The 18,000-nt window shown below is 44.1% G+C and overlaps 1 protein-coding gene across 2 annotated transcripts in view; it reads left to right on the top strand.

The window, feature by feature from the left end:
• The window catches only part of SLX4 (SLX4 structure-specific endonuclease subunit), a 432,160-nt gene that overhangs the window by 34,102 nt on the left and 380,058 nt on the right, over window positions 1-18,000 (top strand). The window lies entirely within an intron of this gene.

The following is an 18,000-nucleotide window of genomic DNA, read 5'->3' as shown; positions in this document are numbered from 1 at the left end:
CATCTTTCCTTTACTCACTGTTCCATTGCAGAGAGTAACCAGCCACAATCAAATCAGTCTTGGGCATACTCCAAGGGAGACTGCTAATCCATGTGAACACAAGCGTCTACTGGCTGTTGTAGCATGTGGAACTTATCTTTGAGGTGCAGCTTTTGTGCTACATGTCAGTATTGCACTACGAGTGGTGGGATCCACATCTGTGCATACCCATGCCATATGAAGAAACTCAATGAGAAGAGCAAAAAAAAGTGTCAGATGGAACACTTCCATTGATACCCAACAGTGACACTGCTCTCTCTGACATTCTATTCCATTACTTATTTGCTCGTTGTGCCGTTACTGAGCAAAACTAATGACATACAAACTGGTCCTGGTCCCACCCCAAAAGGGGCAGAATGCTCTTAAATGCAATGCCAAGTGCCCCTAAACGAGAAGACAAGCAATCCTAAGATGGTTTCTGAAAATTGGACAAAGAGCAACAGAATGCTACTGCTATCTCATCCGCTTTCTCCTGTTAATACAAGGTATACCATTCACGGAATAATGTATTGTGGCCAGAGTAATTATATGTCATTTAGGTTAATTCAAGAACTCCTTTCATTATGTTTGTTTTTTGCCCAGTAGAAAAGTGAGTGTCTTAAGTTCCCCAGTATAACAAAATCTCTGTAAAGGTGTAATACAGTGTTCTTAAACCTCACTCATTTTCTGGCCAGCTCTTAAATTGTATCTCTGCTTCTGAAACCCAGAAGCTTGGATAAGGAGTCAGCCACATTTCATTCTGGAACCTTGAAGACGTGCAGCTTGGTGATAAATTGTTAGAAACTGTGTGGGTGTTACATATTACCCAACAAAACTCTCTCTGGATGTTCTTCTAACAACAATATTCCTTCATTTTTTTCTCCTTCTTACCAATCTAAGATATGGAAATGTTTCTGTCTATAACTGCTCCGAAATGTCATTTGACATTTTTCTTTGATATTTCTCGTGCTCTTCATTGACACCACTTTTCTCTAGCAGTAAAACAACCCTTGAGAGACCAGACTGCACCGTGGCACATAACTGTAGAGCTTAGGCCTAGCACTCTTGGTGCCCAACAGAGCTCTCCACACACAGTCCTCACCTTGGCCACATAATTGGCAGGCTTTAAGGTCACAGTGCCACCCGATGCCCACGAGATTAGACCCACCCTAGGAGATTGCACTTAGGCTCAACTGCTGGAAACCAGGTACAAGGGAGAGATCAAGTGCCTGATGAGCACCACATTCCTTTAGCTCACACGTGTTTAAAGCACCCACAAAATGAGTTTCACAGGACCACTGTCAACAGAAGAAAAGTATTTTCGACAGTCAAGGGAACTGCTAGCTTTATGATTTGTACACCCTCAGGCACTACCTATTTTGGCGCTCCTTATTCGTAACGACTTTGAATTTATTACCTATTATCAGCTAATGTAGTCCCTTCAGGTATTAAACAATATTGACTTGTACTTTAAACCTTTGGAATGGTATACCACCAGCCAAATGTTACTGAAAGAAAACGTACAGGCATTGATTAAGCCATTCATGCAACAACAATGTTTTGCAAGTAATTAAATGTTTTACTATCTTGTTGCTCCCAAAGTAGGAAATAATCAGTAAGAGTGATTTATTGGCTCTTTAGTGTGCTAGTGCATAGTATTAAAGTACAACATATGCTTACAGCCCTTCAAATTGTAGCTTTCCAGATATTACTAACGACAAAAATCATCCTGCATTCGACATGGTATTCTGAAGGCAGCAGTGAAAATCTAAGCCCTGCTGAGAGGATTTCCACTGTTCCATTGGCTAAAATTAGATAATTTTGTTCTTAACTCTCTTCCCATCTTTCCTCTCCTCTTTATATGGGTGTACTTTTCTAGCTAGATAGTTACTTCTGCCTACTGAGGAAAAGAAATGTGAGGGGGCAGGCATACAGAGGGGAAGAGAATAGCTGGAGTTGTGAAATGGACAAGGAAGGGGAATAGCACTAATGTTGAGGTGGAGAGATAGGTAAGTGAAGGGTAGGCCTAAGGTAAAAGAAGAACGTTGAGGTCGATATGAAAGAGTAAGTGGTGGGTAGAGAAACATGTAAGATTTTTGAGTAAGGCAAAAAGAGAGAATGCTATTGAGATTGTAGAGAGAGAGGGGAATAAACTGGGTGTTAGGTGGGGAGAGAGATTGAAAAATAGTTCTGCTAGAGCTGGACAGGTGAGTTAGAAGAATAGAGAGATGCATGTGATGTAGCAGGAAATGAGAAGAATTATAGATAGACTGGTTGGGAAAACAGAGTAATGAGGCTGAGAGATGGGTAATGAGAGAGAAAGGTTAAACGCAGGAACAAAGATGAGGAGAGGAGAGACAAAGGTGAAGTAGAGAAAGAATTGTGAGGTGATTACAGAGAGAGATTTGTGAGGTAGCAAAACTGGTAGAGATAGGTGAGGTAGAGATCTGTGAAAAGAGATTGGTAGAGAGAGAGGTGAAGTAGAGCAGGTGAGTTGAATTAAAGGAGGTGCATGGATGAAAGAGAGGATGTATTGATATAAAAAAAGAAGCAGAGAAAGAGGTAGCAAGGAAGGAGTAAGGTAGTGAGAGAGATTAGGTAGAGGATACCGGTATGGAGGGATGAGTTAGATCGAGAGATTATCTATTGAGTGAGGTAGACGTGGAGAAGGGAGTGGTAAAGATTAGCACAGAAATATAGAGAGGTGGGATACAGAGAGCTATGTTGAGAAAGAGCTATCTTAGACAGAGGTCACACTGAGAGTTGAGCTAGAGATAGGAGACAGGTAAGTACCTAAAGATGTAGAGGTAGGCAGCTGGACAGGGAGGTAAGAAAAGATGGCAGATGTAGATGAGGTGTGGTGAATGAGGACAGAGAAGTAAGACAGCATTTTTTTTATAATAGCCACCACTTGCTTGAGATCATAATGATTAAGGTTGGGCAAGAAGGTATGTATACTAATGTTTTTTGAAGTGTGCGTGACCAGATGTAAAAAATAAATAATAATCTGTTTCTATGCACACATTTAGTACCTTGAAACTATTAACTGTCAAGATCATTTTACCAGGCGGCCCACTGGAAACTTGGGTACTCATGGCTCACTTTGACCATCCAATATAATAGCTCTGGCCAGGGTTATTCTCTCTAGAGGGGAAAAGGTATTCCAGTCCAATTCATAATCTAGGTAAAGGGATAGTGGAGGCCAAAGCCTGTGTTGCCACACATTCAGCAGCTTATTTTCTCACTGTGCGACACTGGGAATATATATGCAACCCGTACACCAGCAGTGGCCGATAGCCTGGCCTCATAATGACGAAAGATAAGGTGTCGGGGGCACCCACCAAACAGAGCACCATGGACAGATATACGGGCACCGCTGTCCAAACGCAAGAGCCCGGTGGTTCGGTCGGTGCTATGCCAGACAATGCGGCACTGATGGCTGCCATCACACAGTCCAGAGATATGTTGGATGTAAAAATAGGTGCGGTGGGCTCACATGTTATGCTAATACGACAGGATCTGCCTAATGCAGTTGAAAGGATCACGGAGTTTGAGACAAGGCTGTCGGGTGTCGAAGATTTGTTGCTACCCTACAAAAAAAGGTACACACCCTGGAGACCCTCACGAAAGGCTTGGCGACACGGGTGGAAAATGCGGAAGGACGGGTTGAAAATATAACCTCCGCTTCGTAGGCTTTCCGGAGGAGACATGGAGAAATTCCTTACTGCATGGCTCATGGACTGGCTCCGTCCAAATTCGCTGTCTCAATGTTTCATAATCAAGCAGGCACATAGTGTGCTACTTCAAAAACTACCCCCCAGAGCCAAGCCGAGACCTGTCATAGCCCAGAATCTAAATTACCATGACGGGGACGCCATCCTAAAACAGGCTAGACTGAAGGATTCCTTTTCTTATGCCTCCCAATGCATTATGATCTTTCCAGACTATACTAGACTGGTCCAACAGAGACGACAATCCTTCACCGAGGTTAAGGCCCGCTTGCGCAGTTCAAAGGTCCTGTATGCGCTGCTGTTCTCAGCTCGGCTGAAAGTAATTTTTTAATTGCGCACACTTTTTTTTGACTCTCCAGAAGACTGATTTGTTTGGACAGATAAAACAGTGAAAACTAAACCAAATACGCCGCCCCATCTCGACTTGGACTCGTACTCCGGCGACCTGGCCTGCAAGCAGCCCAAATCCAAGGAGAAATGAAGCCCCAGATCCCGTCTACGCTTCAATTTCCGCAGTGACACCAACATAAGAACATTGGGGTCCTAACACGAACAGACAGCTTCCTGAATGTACTATATGCAGGGATAAATTATGCAAATTGCAGCTGCCGATGGCAAAAGATGGAGTGGGCTACTTCCCTCTAGAGAACATTCTTAGACTATAGGGGATGTCTTGAGTATATGGGTAGGTTTTTGGGGCTATATTGGTGGGAGTGGGGCTCTGACCCACGTTGGGGTCGCAGCTGCATCTACCCTGCAACAGATGCATCAACTGTCTTCCACCCAGGATTCATGAGGGGCTCCCGGGCAATCGCTATTCTGATCCATAGCAGGTTCCCCACACAAGATGATGGATAGACCCACAAGGTAGGTACATAGTCCTAGTGGGCACAAAGCATGGGGAACAAATAGTCCTGGGTAGTGTATATTCCCCTCCACCCCTCACCCGGACCTTCGCGGAGCACCTGAAGGCGCTCTTGACTGAGACATGTAATGGATTAACTGTTGTCAGAGGGGACTGGAATGACGTACTAAACCCGACTAAAGATAAATGGCGCGAGGCGAAGGTACTGCAAATGACGCGGGTCTCATGTTTGAGCTCATTGGTGGAGGGACTGGGGTGGTTAGACACCTGGAGGAGACTTTACCCGACTGAGCAAGGATCCAGACATTATTCTGGGGTACACGACTCCTGCTCTTGCTTAGACTACATATTTGTGCCCTCCTGTTGCACCCACAGAGTCCGCCTAGATCTTACTCAGGGGTTTATCTGATCACTCCCCGGTGACACTTGGGCTCCAGATTTGTGCCTGGCGCCCCGCCTTTCGCTTGCACCTTTCTACCTGGCAGTTACACGACAAACAATATAGGACACACATGTAACAAGTGATTGAGGACTACTTGGCTAGAAATGTGGGGTTGTGGCATCAATTGAGACTTTATGGGAGGCCGTAATGCTGACGCTTCGCGGCATAGATATCGCCTTTTGCACGGCACAATGCAACCGCCACCGCAAAACCCTAATGTAGTCAGAGGCCCAACTCATAGATTTAGAACAGTGTGGACGGTGGACGGTGGAGGGGAGGGGGACGATCGGGGAATGGTGTTCAGACACGTTGTCAACTGCTTCTTATGCAGCAGATTCATGCTAGTGAGCTCCAAGACAAAATTAGACAAGCGTGACTCGCCACACGGAGCAGGATTTACCAGTGGGGGGGACAAATCTAGTACACTACTACACCGCCTGTGTAAGCAGGCATTGTACCCATCCAATATTCCAAGTATTCTCGGCCCGGACGGCAAGGTGCTCTCTGAGCCGTCACAGATACCCGATAGTTTTGCAGCGTACTATACGGAGCTATATGCTCCAAGGAAAATAATACCGGAGGCAGCTATACAATGCTTTATAGATGATCTGCCGCCGAAGGCCCTCTTGGATGCAGCAAGAGCCGACTTAGATTCCCCTCTTACATTCGAGGAGCTAGGAGCTGCTTTGAGGGATGTGCACACGGGCAAAGCACCGGGTCCTAAAGGCTTCCTGTGTGGGTTCTTTAAGATTTACTATCCCCAACTCTGTGCCCACTACCTGGAGGTGGTAAATGCAGCCGCGGATGCGGGCCAGCTCCCACCAGATTGGAGACACGCCAAAGTGATGGTTTTCCTTAAACCCAGCTGACCTCCCGAGCAACACATCTCGTACCGCCCTCTTTCTTTACTGAATGTTTGCGCAAAAACACTGGCTAAAGTTCTTGTCAACTGCTTAACGCCATATAATACAGAATTGGTGCATCCAGATCAGGCGGGATTCATGCCTAATCTGGCAATGCCTCACAACATTCGTCGCACCCACAATGTCATAGCTGCGATAGAACAAGGCAATGGATCGGCAGCATTGCTGCTAGCAGATATCGATAAAGCTTTCGATTCGCTAAGCTGATCCTATCTCTTCGCGCTTCTGTGTCACTGTAATATAGGCGCACGTCTTATTTTTTAAAAAGATTTTGGGCATTATCTTTTCCGTTTTATCACTTTTCACATCCCACTTTTATCACACTGGGTCCTTACTTTGTTGTATGGCCATTCTTTGATACTGATTTCCTTTCTAAGGATATGCGGCTGGATTAATTGCTATCTGTCTGTTTTCTGGTTTTTAACTTCCTAGATCTGGGTACACCCTATTCCACACTTTGCCGGCCTTTTGGCCGTTTTTTTCCCTATAAAAAAATAATAATTAAGGTTTATATTTTCATCTTTCCGGTCCTGACGTCTGCTTTTAGATTGTTAACTGATTTATGATTAACTTATGTTTCAATAAACTGTTGTTTCCTTGATTATATATTTTTCTATGATCCTAGGTTTGTTTGTTGGTCCCTGTGTGGTTTGACCATCTCTGCCCTGATGAAGGTGTGGCCCCGGCTGGGTCTAGACATCGAAACGCACGTTGGCGTTTAACTGTATCGGGTAGTTGGACGGACACTACCCTGACTCTATGGATGTTTTACGAAATCTTTCCATCCTATCATCATGTGGCCTGTGATTTACCCTGATGTTGTCACGGATTGTTTTAAATTGTGAATACGTGATTTTGTATGGATGTTAGTATGATTGAAAAATGCCTTGTTTGATTGATTGTGTGGGACCTTGCACTTTGACTATATGCACTGTGGATATAAGTGTTATATGTTCTTATCACTTTATTGCTTTATTTATTGACTGTGATTATTGAATATGAGAAAATACTCTTTATTAAAATAATTGACTATCTGCCATTGTCTGTAACGGATTGTTGTTTTTTCTATTATGGGATCCTTTTGAGGACCTTTGAGAATTTATCCTGGCAGGTTTTCTGTTGATTTATAGGCCCGCGTCTTATGTCATACATACACCTCCTGTATACAGATCTTACAGCTTTGGTACGCGTGGCGGGTTCAGTTTCCCACATTCTCCCTAAAGGGAGAGGCACACATCAAGGATGTTCACTATCTAACTAGCTGTTCGCGTTGGCGATGGAGCCATTGGCGGCATGGGTTAGAATTGATGCACAGGTGCGTGGATTGAAATGGTCGGGTGGGATCTCCGACAGCATAAAATTATATGCGGACAATGTTCTATTTTTTCCTATCTGATCTTAACAAGACTGGCCCGTGACTGCCTCGCATCATGCAGATTTTTGGTGAGACATCAGGCCTCTTCAGGAACTCCCGTAATTTAATTCTGTGGTCACTGAAGGGAGCAAGCCAACTGGGCATGTGGGGGAAAAGAAGTAACGGTCACTACAGAGGGTATGAAATACTTGGGGGTCTTTTTGTCAGCTTCCCAACATACGTCATTGGAGAAAAACCATGCCTCCCTATGAACACAGGTTAAGGATAAAATGCGAGCCTGGTCGCACTTGCCCCTGTCAATATGTGGAAATGTGGATTTTCCTGGTCAGTTATGTCCCCTATCTTGGACCCCAACGGTTCTATATGCATGTTACAAGTACATGTATGTTCCCTCCAGTTCCAGTTTCGAAGACGCAAACACATGTGCGTCCACCGTTAACATGTCCTCTGTCAGATCCGCCATGAATGGGCTGGATATTCGATTCCTAAGTATGAAAGGCCACCGACTTTTTATGGCTAAGTTACTCCATTTTTACAGTTCAGGCAAGTAGGCCCGATTCTGTCCTCAAAGCCTTTCCCTGCTCTCTGCCTCTGACAGCTTCAGCTTGAGCTCGCATCTGTGACCATGAACTCTGTCTCATTCTCTGCGCGGCCCACGAAGCCTGACATCAGCCTATTCTCTGCCAAGAGCTGTATTTCACCTTCGAATTATCTGCTTCCCCCTCAGCCGATGCATTCCTGCCTAGTAGCTTAAGTAAACATTCCTCCAGTTACCAAGCAAAAGGCCCGGTTTCTCTGCCCTCATGCAAGTAATTCATAGCCCTGTCATCATGGAATATTCCCATCCCCTCGCATTCAGTGTAGACACTTAGACGCTTGTACACGCACACACAGTCAGTATAGAATAGATTCTGTCCGAGAGCCCTTCCCTTGTGGATAACACAGTTCTTTAAACATAGGATATTAGATATGATTTGGGATTAGGTTGACATAACCCCAGACTTTTGTCTCCACATGTAGAGCTAAATGTCAAGTCCCCTTCACCCCCTAGTTGCACGTCAATTACACGTCATGCTGCTGAGCGCGCATCTCTGCCAAGTATTTCTGCTGACATTGCGAAATCATCTCCAGGTATCCACCCACACATGACAATTTACCCCTTATCATCAAGTGGACGCCCACATGGACGCCCACCTTCACGCCTACTTACACGCCCACATGCTCTTATCTCATTCTCTCTTGCTCTCTTGCTTACGTACAATTGAGAAATGTATATATACTGTACTCTGTGAATAATGTTTTGAGAATATCGAGAATACTTTTCAGCCCCGTCCAGATCCTTTTTGGTGATGGAGATATTCTCCCTTTGACTCGAGTTATTGGAATAAAGCCCTTTATGAATCTGATACCACAGACTCAGCCTCTTGCTTTATGCATGATCCTATTGTTAATATTTAAAAGTCTGAGAGCGTGATATTTTATTTACCACAGAATGGCGCCCGAACAGTTTAATCTCTTTCCCCACACGCCGGAGATGAAGGTCCTGTTTTGCCCCCTTCCATAGCCGTGATGGACTTCAAGCGTGCACGTCGCGGGTTTTTCCCGCCAACTCCCTCAGGCCACCGAAGGGGACAGACTGCGACAAGGCATCCATACGAGGCGGTGAGGAACGCAGATTGTCTACCCAGAGCCCACCTGCGAGAGAGCTGCGTCTGAGGTATACAGAGGCCCACCAGGTTTTCAAAGTCCCGATGTCCAGAGGGTCCGATGTCCGCAGTCGTCGAGTCCAGTCCATTCTCTGAGGCCTTCCGTTTCAAGGAGCTACTCGGTGAGTACCATCGCCGGGGAGGCGTGTTGACGCGCACATAGGTTGTGCCGGTCAAGACGGATTTGGGTACACAAATCCGGTCTGCACTGTTTAGCAGTGTATATGTACTGTTTAGCAGTATATCAAGTATTCCGAAGTATTCAGTTATTGTCAAGAATTCAGCGTGGTGATTAGTTAGGCAGACTGTCATCATTGTCGGTCGTTGTTAAAATGTTTAATGTTTAATGTTTAAAGTGTTCAAATATTGTGGTATGAATGATTGTTCATTGTTCACTGTTCATTATTGTGTTTTTTTCGTATTAAGTGAGTTCAAGAGTAAGTATCAGATCAGTTGTCAATATGCCGCTCTTCTCGAAGTTAAGACAGATTACTACCAGAAAAGGGGTGCTTGAAGAAGCAGTTCCTATTCCTCCTAGGGACACTACAGGACATTTTATTTTTCACAAGCATGGCTTAGACGCCATATTATTCCTTGATCTATGGGTGGACTACACCAAAGAGTTACCAGAAAGTCAGAGATGGCCCGTAGCTGGGACCTGGGATGCCGAATGTATCATGAAAGTCGAAGAAGAGTTGTGGAAGAGGAAAGCTAGACAGTCACAGAAAGACGCTGTTGAATTATGGTGTAAAGAATAGCATAGACGCACAGAGTAAGCGCTCAGAAAAGAAGAGAAAAGTATGGAGGATTCAGACAAAGCCCGAGAAAACGTGTTAGTTGAGGAAGGTATCTGAGTAAAAGCAGAACAAGTAGATGGACAACGAAACACTCTTATGAAAGAGAAAATGTAGACCAGCTTGGAAGGATGCCATTGAGTTTTTGGCGCAAGGCGTCACATAGAAGGTCAGAGTAAGTGTTTCACGAAGCAGAGAGGAGTGGACTGGAGTCTGGAAAAGCCAAGGATGAGATGTTACAGGAGGAATTTGAGCTGGTAAAATGAGCGCAGGCTGACAGAAAAAGAAATACTGACGTTGCTGGTATTTATCCCGTCCTTTCAGAGGACCTAGCAAGAGTGGCCCCAGTAAAAAGACCAGTTCTAATACATATATTAATTACATAGTAGCCCAAAGGTTCTTGAGCCCCCCACCAAATGAACAGCGCATAGCTGGTGTTTACATGGTCCAACATTTGACTACATTGTTAATAGGAAATTGAGAGGGGTGCAGCTAGAGAAGGAGCAACTCCTGTGATTTGATGACACCCCTAATGTACAAAGTGTTAACGAAAAATAATTAGTGACAAGTTTAGCTTGGTAAAAGAATTGTGGGTATTTCGAATTTGAAAATTTTTCATGAATACAGGTTTGTGTTCTTGATGGTCCAGTGAGCCAATGTGCTGGGTCAAGTCGGTAAGATTATGACCCCCTGAGTGCAAATTGTATGTAAAAATAATTTTTCAATTGAGCGAATTATTGCAGTTTTTATGGAATTGAGTAGTCTTTTTGTCTTTGACAGCTTCAGAGTGAGGAGAAGGTGGGGGCCGTGTAGAGCAGAATGTGATACAGAAATCGGAGACAGATTCTGACCTTGTAGCCAGTGTAGGTGGGGGCCGATGAGAGGAGCAGAACAGGGCACTGCTTAGAAGGCTTCTCTGACATCGCATCTGTGTAATGCCTGCAGCTGGAGAGCCTTGGGGCCAGGAGTAGGAAAAACAAACAAAAGATGGCTGGCAGCCCAGGCTCAGGCCGCGCTGAGGGGCTATTTTTAACTTCTCTGATAAGACAGGGCAGCTGAGAAATGTAAGTCGAGAAAGATTCCCTTGTTCTATTCTGTGCAAAACAAGTGCCCCGAGGAAATGTCTATGGAGAAGATTTGTTTTATTTTTTAGCAATTGTTATATTGCTTCTGGCCGGAAAGTAAAATGTTGCTCTTGTTTGGAATTTTAAGGGCTATGTGCCTATATAAAAACGATTTTCAAATTCAGACATTTTTGAATTGTGGCCACAAGCTGCCACCAGTTGCATTGGATAAATGATCCAGTGGTTACGGGTCTGTGAGGAAAGATGTGAGATGCATCTTCGACTAGGACATGAGGGTACATTGTGTACAAAGAAGCATAGCACATTTTTATAAAAAAAAAAAAAAAAAAAAAAAAAAAAAAGAGACAGGTTCGTGTGTTCGTCATTTTTTGATTATTGTTGCTGATCCTGTGTGTCAGACTTGACGCGGTCATCATTGGGATGACCCACTGCCAGATGGGGTTGTATAGGGCAGGTAAATAAGTTATTGATTATAAGCCTGACAAATTAAGCAGGCCAGAATGTTCGCATCTGAGCTGTAGGTACTGTAATTACGCATCGCTGCTCATTTATATATGTTAGTGTAATTATCTATGCTTTCTGTGCCCGGTATACTGATGGCTTGGCACAATTACTAAATTTCACAGACATGATATTACCATTATCATGCTGTCAAAATAGCAGACAACACGTTATCAGTGTATGTCTAATTGGTGTTGGAGATGAATGAAACAAAAGAAAAAGGCTATGCAAGACTAAAATATTTTTCACATAACTGCCTTTCTCTTATAGACAGGCAGCCTCGGTCATATGTTTCCAGATTGGACATTAAGGAACAATTATGATCTGTGCACTCGCATTTTAACTCTTGAAAGGCCTGTTTTAAATAGGGACTGCCACCACAGAGGGACATATGAGGCCCGGTATTTAGGGTAATGAGAAAATATCTGACAGGATTTCCTTTTTAAAGTTTGCTTTAGTAAGCTCATTCTTGTGAGTGGTGGCCCCAAAAGTTGACTTGTTTTTGAATTAGGCTATTTATTGTATAGGTGGAAATTATTGCACATTGACTGATTTCTTTAGCAGGCCCCTGAGGAGGTTCGCTTCCCGCTAGCCCCTTAAGAAATTAAGCCCCTTAGAAATTAGCCCCCTTAGAAATTAAGCCAAGGAAATAGGTATGGTGTTTTCCCCTTTTTCTCATGTTTTATTGTGATCTTTCAGGGGAATTAGTCCAAGCCCCTAATACAGCTTCTACTAAAGTCCTCTCTTGGACACAAGAACACACTGTGGCATTTGAAGAATTAAAGAGAGCTTTATGTCAAGCACCAGTTTTAGCAAACCCTGATTACAACAAATCGTTTATGCTTTTTGTGACAGAGCGGGATGGAACAGCACTATCTGTCCTAACACAAGATCATGCAGGAAAACACGAGCCCTGTGCTTATCTTTCTAGTACATTAGACCCAGTAGCACAGGCTTTGCCTGCGTGCCTAAAATCAGTTGCAGCAACGGCCTTAGCCATAAGACAAAGTGACTCGATAGTGCTGGGCCACCCTCTGACAGTACAAGTACCACACGCAGTAGAGGTTCTCTTGAACCGGACACAAACACAACACCTGACTGTAGCTAGACTGACAGATTATGAGCTGACGTTATTTCAACCACACATAGAGATCAGACGATGCAACATACTGAATCCCGCTACCCTTTTGCCCTCCAGTACAGAAAGCGTTTCACCACACAACTGTGTTGAAGTAATACATACCGTGACTAAACCAAGACAAGACTTGACAGATGTTGCACTCCCAGACCCCGACCTAACACTATATGTTGACGGCTCATGCATGAGGACAGGGGCGGGAGAATTAGTGGCAGCATATGCAGTGACTGCTGATACTGTAATAATAGAGACTAAAAGAATAGACATATTGTCAGCACAAGCAGCAGAGCTCATCGCCCTGACACAAGCGTGCATAAGAGCTAAGCACCTGAGAGTAAACATTTACACCGATTTTCTGGCGAGAAAGAGGTTTCTTGACCTCTCATGGGGCCAAGATACAGCATGGCCCCCTTATTCAAGCCCTACTGGAAGCAATACATTTACCAACAGCCATAGCTATCCTAAAATGTAAAGCACATACTAGAGCCACAGATACCATTTCCCAAGGCAATGATCTGGCAGACCGAACTGCTAAACAGACAGCTCAGACCCCACTAGACATGACAAAATCACAGATACTATCACTGTCCAAAGCCATGACAGTTAGGGATCCTTCCAGGGATGTACAAGACATTCAGACACATGCTACTGTAGACGAATTAAAGAAATGATCGGAACAAGGAGGGGTACTGACTGATCAAGGTTGGATGACAAAGGGCAAATCCACATGGTTTCTTCCTGATACCATGGTACAAGTGATTATAAATACCGCACATAGTCCTGCACACTTAGGAGAGAAAGCAATGATAGATAGCTTACAGAATATATGGTTCAACAAGCACCTGCGTGCAGCAGCGAAACAAAAGGTCAGAACATGTATGATCTGTTGCCAATTCAATGCAGGTAAAGGCATTCCGATGGAACAAGGTGGATTCCATCCACCTGACCACCCTTTTGAAGTGCTCCAAATGGATTATATCCAAATAAACAGATGTAGAGGTTACAAATATGTCCTGGTACTAATGAAGCAGGTGTCCCTTCTGTTAGGGTATACCTGGAAATTCCATTGTGTGCGACATCCTGAAGCAGCAGGCCTTGTAGAAAGACATAATCAGACATTAAAAATTTGCGCAGACAAAGGTATAGACTGGATGGTAACCCTGCCGGTTGCCCTCTTTTACATGCGAATTGTAGCTCATTCTAGAACAGGCTTATCTCCCTATGAAGTGGTCTTTGGTAGACCACCAAAATATGTGGGCACTACAATGCCTAAAAGATTACTTATGTTGACAGTAACATGCTGACAGATTACCTGGCTTCCTTGATGTCTGCACTACTCTCTTGTTGTTCGCAGGTTGCTGCCGCCTTCCCTGACAACACCCAGGTCAAAGAATACTCCATCGCTCCTGGATGACAGGCGCCGAAGTCAGTGCTCTGGACCACGGGGACGGCCGTTAAAGTCAAAGTGCACCTTCACCACTCTTTTACAAAGGAAAAAAAAAACTTTGAACTTGGATTTTGAACAACATTTTCTAGAGGAGAATGCCCAGAAGTTTCCACAAAGCTAAACCTTGATTCAAAAAGTCAGAACCCGTTTGATCAATTAAGTCCACTAGGTGGTGAAGCGGTTGAACATGTATTCTGGCTCGCATAAGATCTTGGACAATAACATAAAGCAGAAATAAGAGAGTTAGATAAGAAGCAAATAGATGTATAGTGACTGTAATTTTTCAATATCTTAAGAGCATCACGATAATATGTATCAGCTTAATACTACATGCTATTTTTCCTCCTATTGCCTCACTTTTACACTCCTCCACTAATGATACCATAAAGCACACATTTAGTGATCTGCCATCCTATGAGCTATCATATCGACTTGCCTTACGCAACAATACCTTTATTCAGATGCTGCACCATTCACATCAGACTAGCAATGCTACAGACTGCTGGGTCTGTGGCCGACTCCCCCCCTATCAGAACTATAAGGGAGTTTTGCCCCTTTTTCTCTATCCGTTCACACACAATGGCTCCTGTGGAGCATGGTTTAGTTTGATTAATTCCCTAGATTCGAATTCCGCCGTTTATCAAGACAACTGGGTATGGGGAAACCTAAACTTAGTTTTGCTTAAAGTCTGCTACCCTAACAAGGAGGGACTTCCCAAAAGAACAGGAACTGATCTAAGAAATGAAGTATATGGATTAGGTAATTTTACACTTAACCTCATGATCCTGAACGTTGAATCTGAAGCTACACCAATCTTGCCCGCCATGTCCGTATTCCCAGTAAAAGAGGAATTATGTATAAGAAAGAATGGCTCCATACTCATGGGCCATAGTAAATGCACCACTGTAATAAAATTCAGTGATCAAGGCAAGTCTACATTTAGAGCTTCTCGTCATTCCTACTTTATATGTGGCCAGACCGCATATATACGCTTACCTCTAGATTGGGATGGTACCTGTTACATAGCATTCCTCCTACCACCTGTTTTCCTAGCTCCTCCTGATTCTCATAGAAATACTCATTTAGTACACAATATACAGCAGAGAGATCTCCCAATTGTCAATTACACTGAAACAGCATGGGAAAAATACACAGATTTCAATAAAGGTTTCTTTCCCTATATAGGTACAGTTACCAATAGTAAGCTGATACGTAGATTAACCAGAACCCTTGAAGCAGTAGTGAACGAAACTATTTCCGCCTTAGGCAATTTAACAGAAGAGCAGTCTGCTATGCGGATTGTTGTGCTTCAAAATAGTCTTGTCCTTGACGTTATCCTGGCCGATAGGGGCGGAGCTTGTAGGGTCATCGGATCAAGCCATTGCATTTTTCATACCAGAAAATTCGCCATCTGTATATAAAGCCATAACTCGCCTTCATAAGATTGTAAGCCAGATACACCAGAATCCAGGCACCTGGACTTGGTCCGGTTGGTTTTGGAGTGTATTATCTACCTTTGGATGGAGGGTCCTATCCTTCCTAGGTATTGGCCTTCTCATACTATTCAGTTGCTGTCTATGTCTACAATGTGGACCAGCGATCTGTGGTCTGTGTGCCACATCGTGTATTCCACCACCAAGATTTCATTCAAGATCACGGAAGAAGAAAGAAGAACAAATGATGCTATATGAACAGATCAATGGATTGATGAAGATTGATATCTCTTGAAGGGCAAGTAGGGGACAAGGAGGGAATGTGGAAATGTGGATTTTCCTGGTCAGTTATGTCCCCTATCTTGGACCCCAACGGTTCTATATGCATGTTACAAGTACATGTATGTTCCCTCCAGTTCCAGTTTCGAAGACGCAAACACATGTGCGTCCACCGTTAACATGTCCTCTGTCAGATCCGCCATGAATGGGCTGGATATTCGATTCCTAAGTATGAAAGGCCACCGACTTTTTATGGCTAAGTTACTCCATTTTTACAGTTCAGGCAAGTAGGCCCGATTCTGTCCTCAAAGCCTTTCCCTGCTCTCTGCCTCTGACAGCTTCAGCTTGAGCTCGCATCTGTGACCATGAACTCTGTCTCATTCTCTGCGCGGCCCACGAAGCCTGACATCAGCCTATTCTCTGCCAAGAGCTGTATTTCACCTTCGAATTATCTGCTTCCCCCTCAGCCGATGCATTCCTGCCTAGTAGCTTAAGTAAACATTCCTCCAGTTACCAAGCAAAAGGCCCGGTTTCTCTGCCCTCATGCAAGTAATTCATAGCCCTGTCATCATGGAATATTCCCATCCCCTCGCATTCAGTGTAGACACTTAGACGCTTGTACACGCACACACAGTCAGTATAGAATAGATTCTGTCCGAGAGCCCTTCCCTTGTGGATAACACAGTTCTTTAAACATAGGATATTAGATATGATTTGGGATTAGGTTGACATAACCCCAGACTTTTGTCTCCACATGTAGAGCTAAATGTCAAGTCCCCTTCACCCCCTAGTTGCACGTCAATTACACGTCATGCTGCTGAGCGCGCATCTCTGCCAAGTATTTCTGCTGACATTGCGAAATCATCTCCAGGTATCCACCCACACATGACAATTTACCCCTTATCATCAAGTGGACGCCCACATGGACGCCCACCTTCACGCCTACTTACACGCCCACATGCTCTTATCTCATTCTCTCTTGCTCTCTTGCTTACGTACAATTGAGAAATGTATATATACTGTACTCTGTGAATAATGTTTTGAGAATATCGAGAATACTTTTCAGCCCCGTCCAGATCCTTTTTGGTGATGGAGATATTCTCCCTTTGACTCGAGTTATTGGAATAAAGCCCTTTATGAATCTGATACCACAGACTCAGCCTCTTGCTTTATGCATGATCCTATTGTTAATATTTAAAAGTCTGAGAGCGTGATATTTTATTTACCACAAATATATGGAAGATCCACCATCTTCAAGATTGTCTCTCTTACTCGTCTGCTGTATCAGATGCAGTACCATCCATATCCGATACCGATTACGTGGTTCTGACACATTAACACAACTTTGGGTCAGTTTCTGTGGGGAGGTGGCTCCGCCCAGGTAGCCATACGAACTTCCTTCAAATCCACAATCATACTACGCCGCCTCTCACCTACTTGTGCTAAATAAAAGGTGGTATGGCAATAGGTAAGACGCAGTGGAACGCTGGTTAATGGGGGATACAACCCTCCACAAATTCCTTTATGTGGGACTGGCGCGCTCCAGGCTCTTCCACCGGAAATGAGAGTGGTGTTTAGAACCTGGAAACAATCTCTGCGTAAGATGGGTTGGTGGGGTAGGCTGACAAGTGAGACCCCTCTATGGCACAATGGCCTATTGCCCCAACTGGCCACACTGGCTAGATTTTGGAGCTGGGGTAATATCGGCATCTCTATGCTTGTGGCCGTGATGCAGGGATGAACCCTAAAATTAATTGTTCCAGGAACTCCAAAGAGAGTATGACACGCCCCGTACACAATGTTATAAATATCTTCAATTTCGACCTGCCATGTCTCACTACATCACTCGAATTGACGCCCGCCTGATTTTAATCCAATAGAATCCACGGTTTTTATGGGGAACCTCGAGGAACACAAAATAACTAAGATATATCAGTCCCTTGTCACTAATCCCTCTACCACACTGGACACACTGAGGCATGGCTTTCAGACTTGGGTCAGGTCAAAGACGACGACTGAACGGAAGCATTGGCTTCCCCACGCGGTGCGGCCATTGCCTTGCGATTAAGAATCATCCAGTTTAAGTATTTGCACAGGGTGTACTATACTAAACATAGGCTTTGGAGGGCAGGACTAGTGGCCTCTCCTGTTTGTCTGTGATGCAGAACTGCAGAGGGCACCTTCCTATTTACCATATGGCAATGTATGACACTCATTTCTGAAAGGGGGTTATGATGAACGTCTCTTAGGTGCTTGGCTGGGA

The sequence above is a fragment of the Triturus cristatus genome, chromosome 10, assembly GCF_964204655.1.
Source record: "Triturus cristatus chromosome 10, aTriCri1.1, whole genome shotgun sequence".
NCBI classification, from domain to species: Eukaryota; Metazoa; Chordata; class Amphibia; order Caudata; family Salamandridae; genus Triturus; species Triturus cristatus.
Note: the sequence above shows the minus strand (reverse complement) of the source record. Positions and strands in the feature narration are given on the sequence as shown.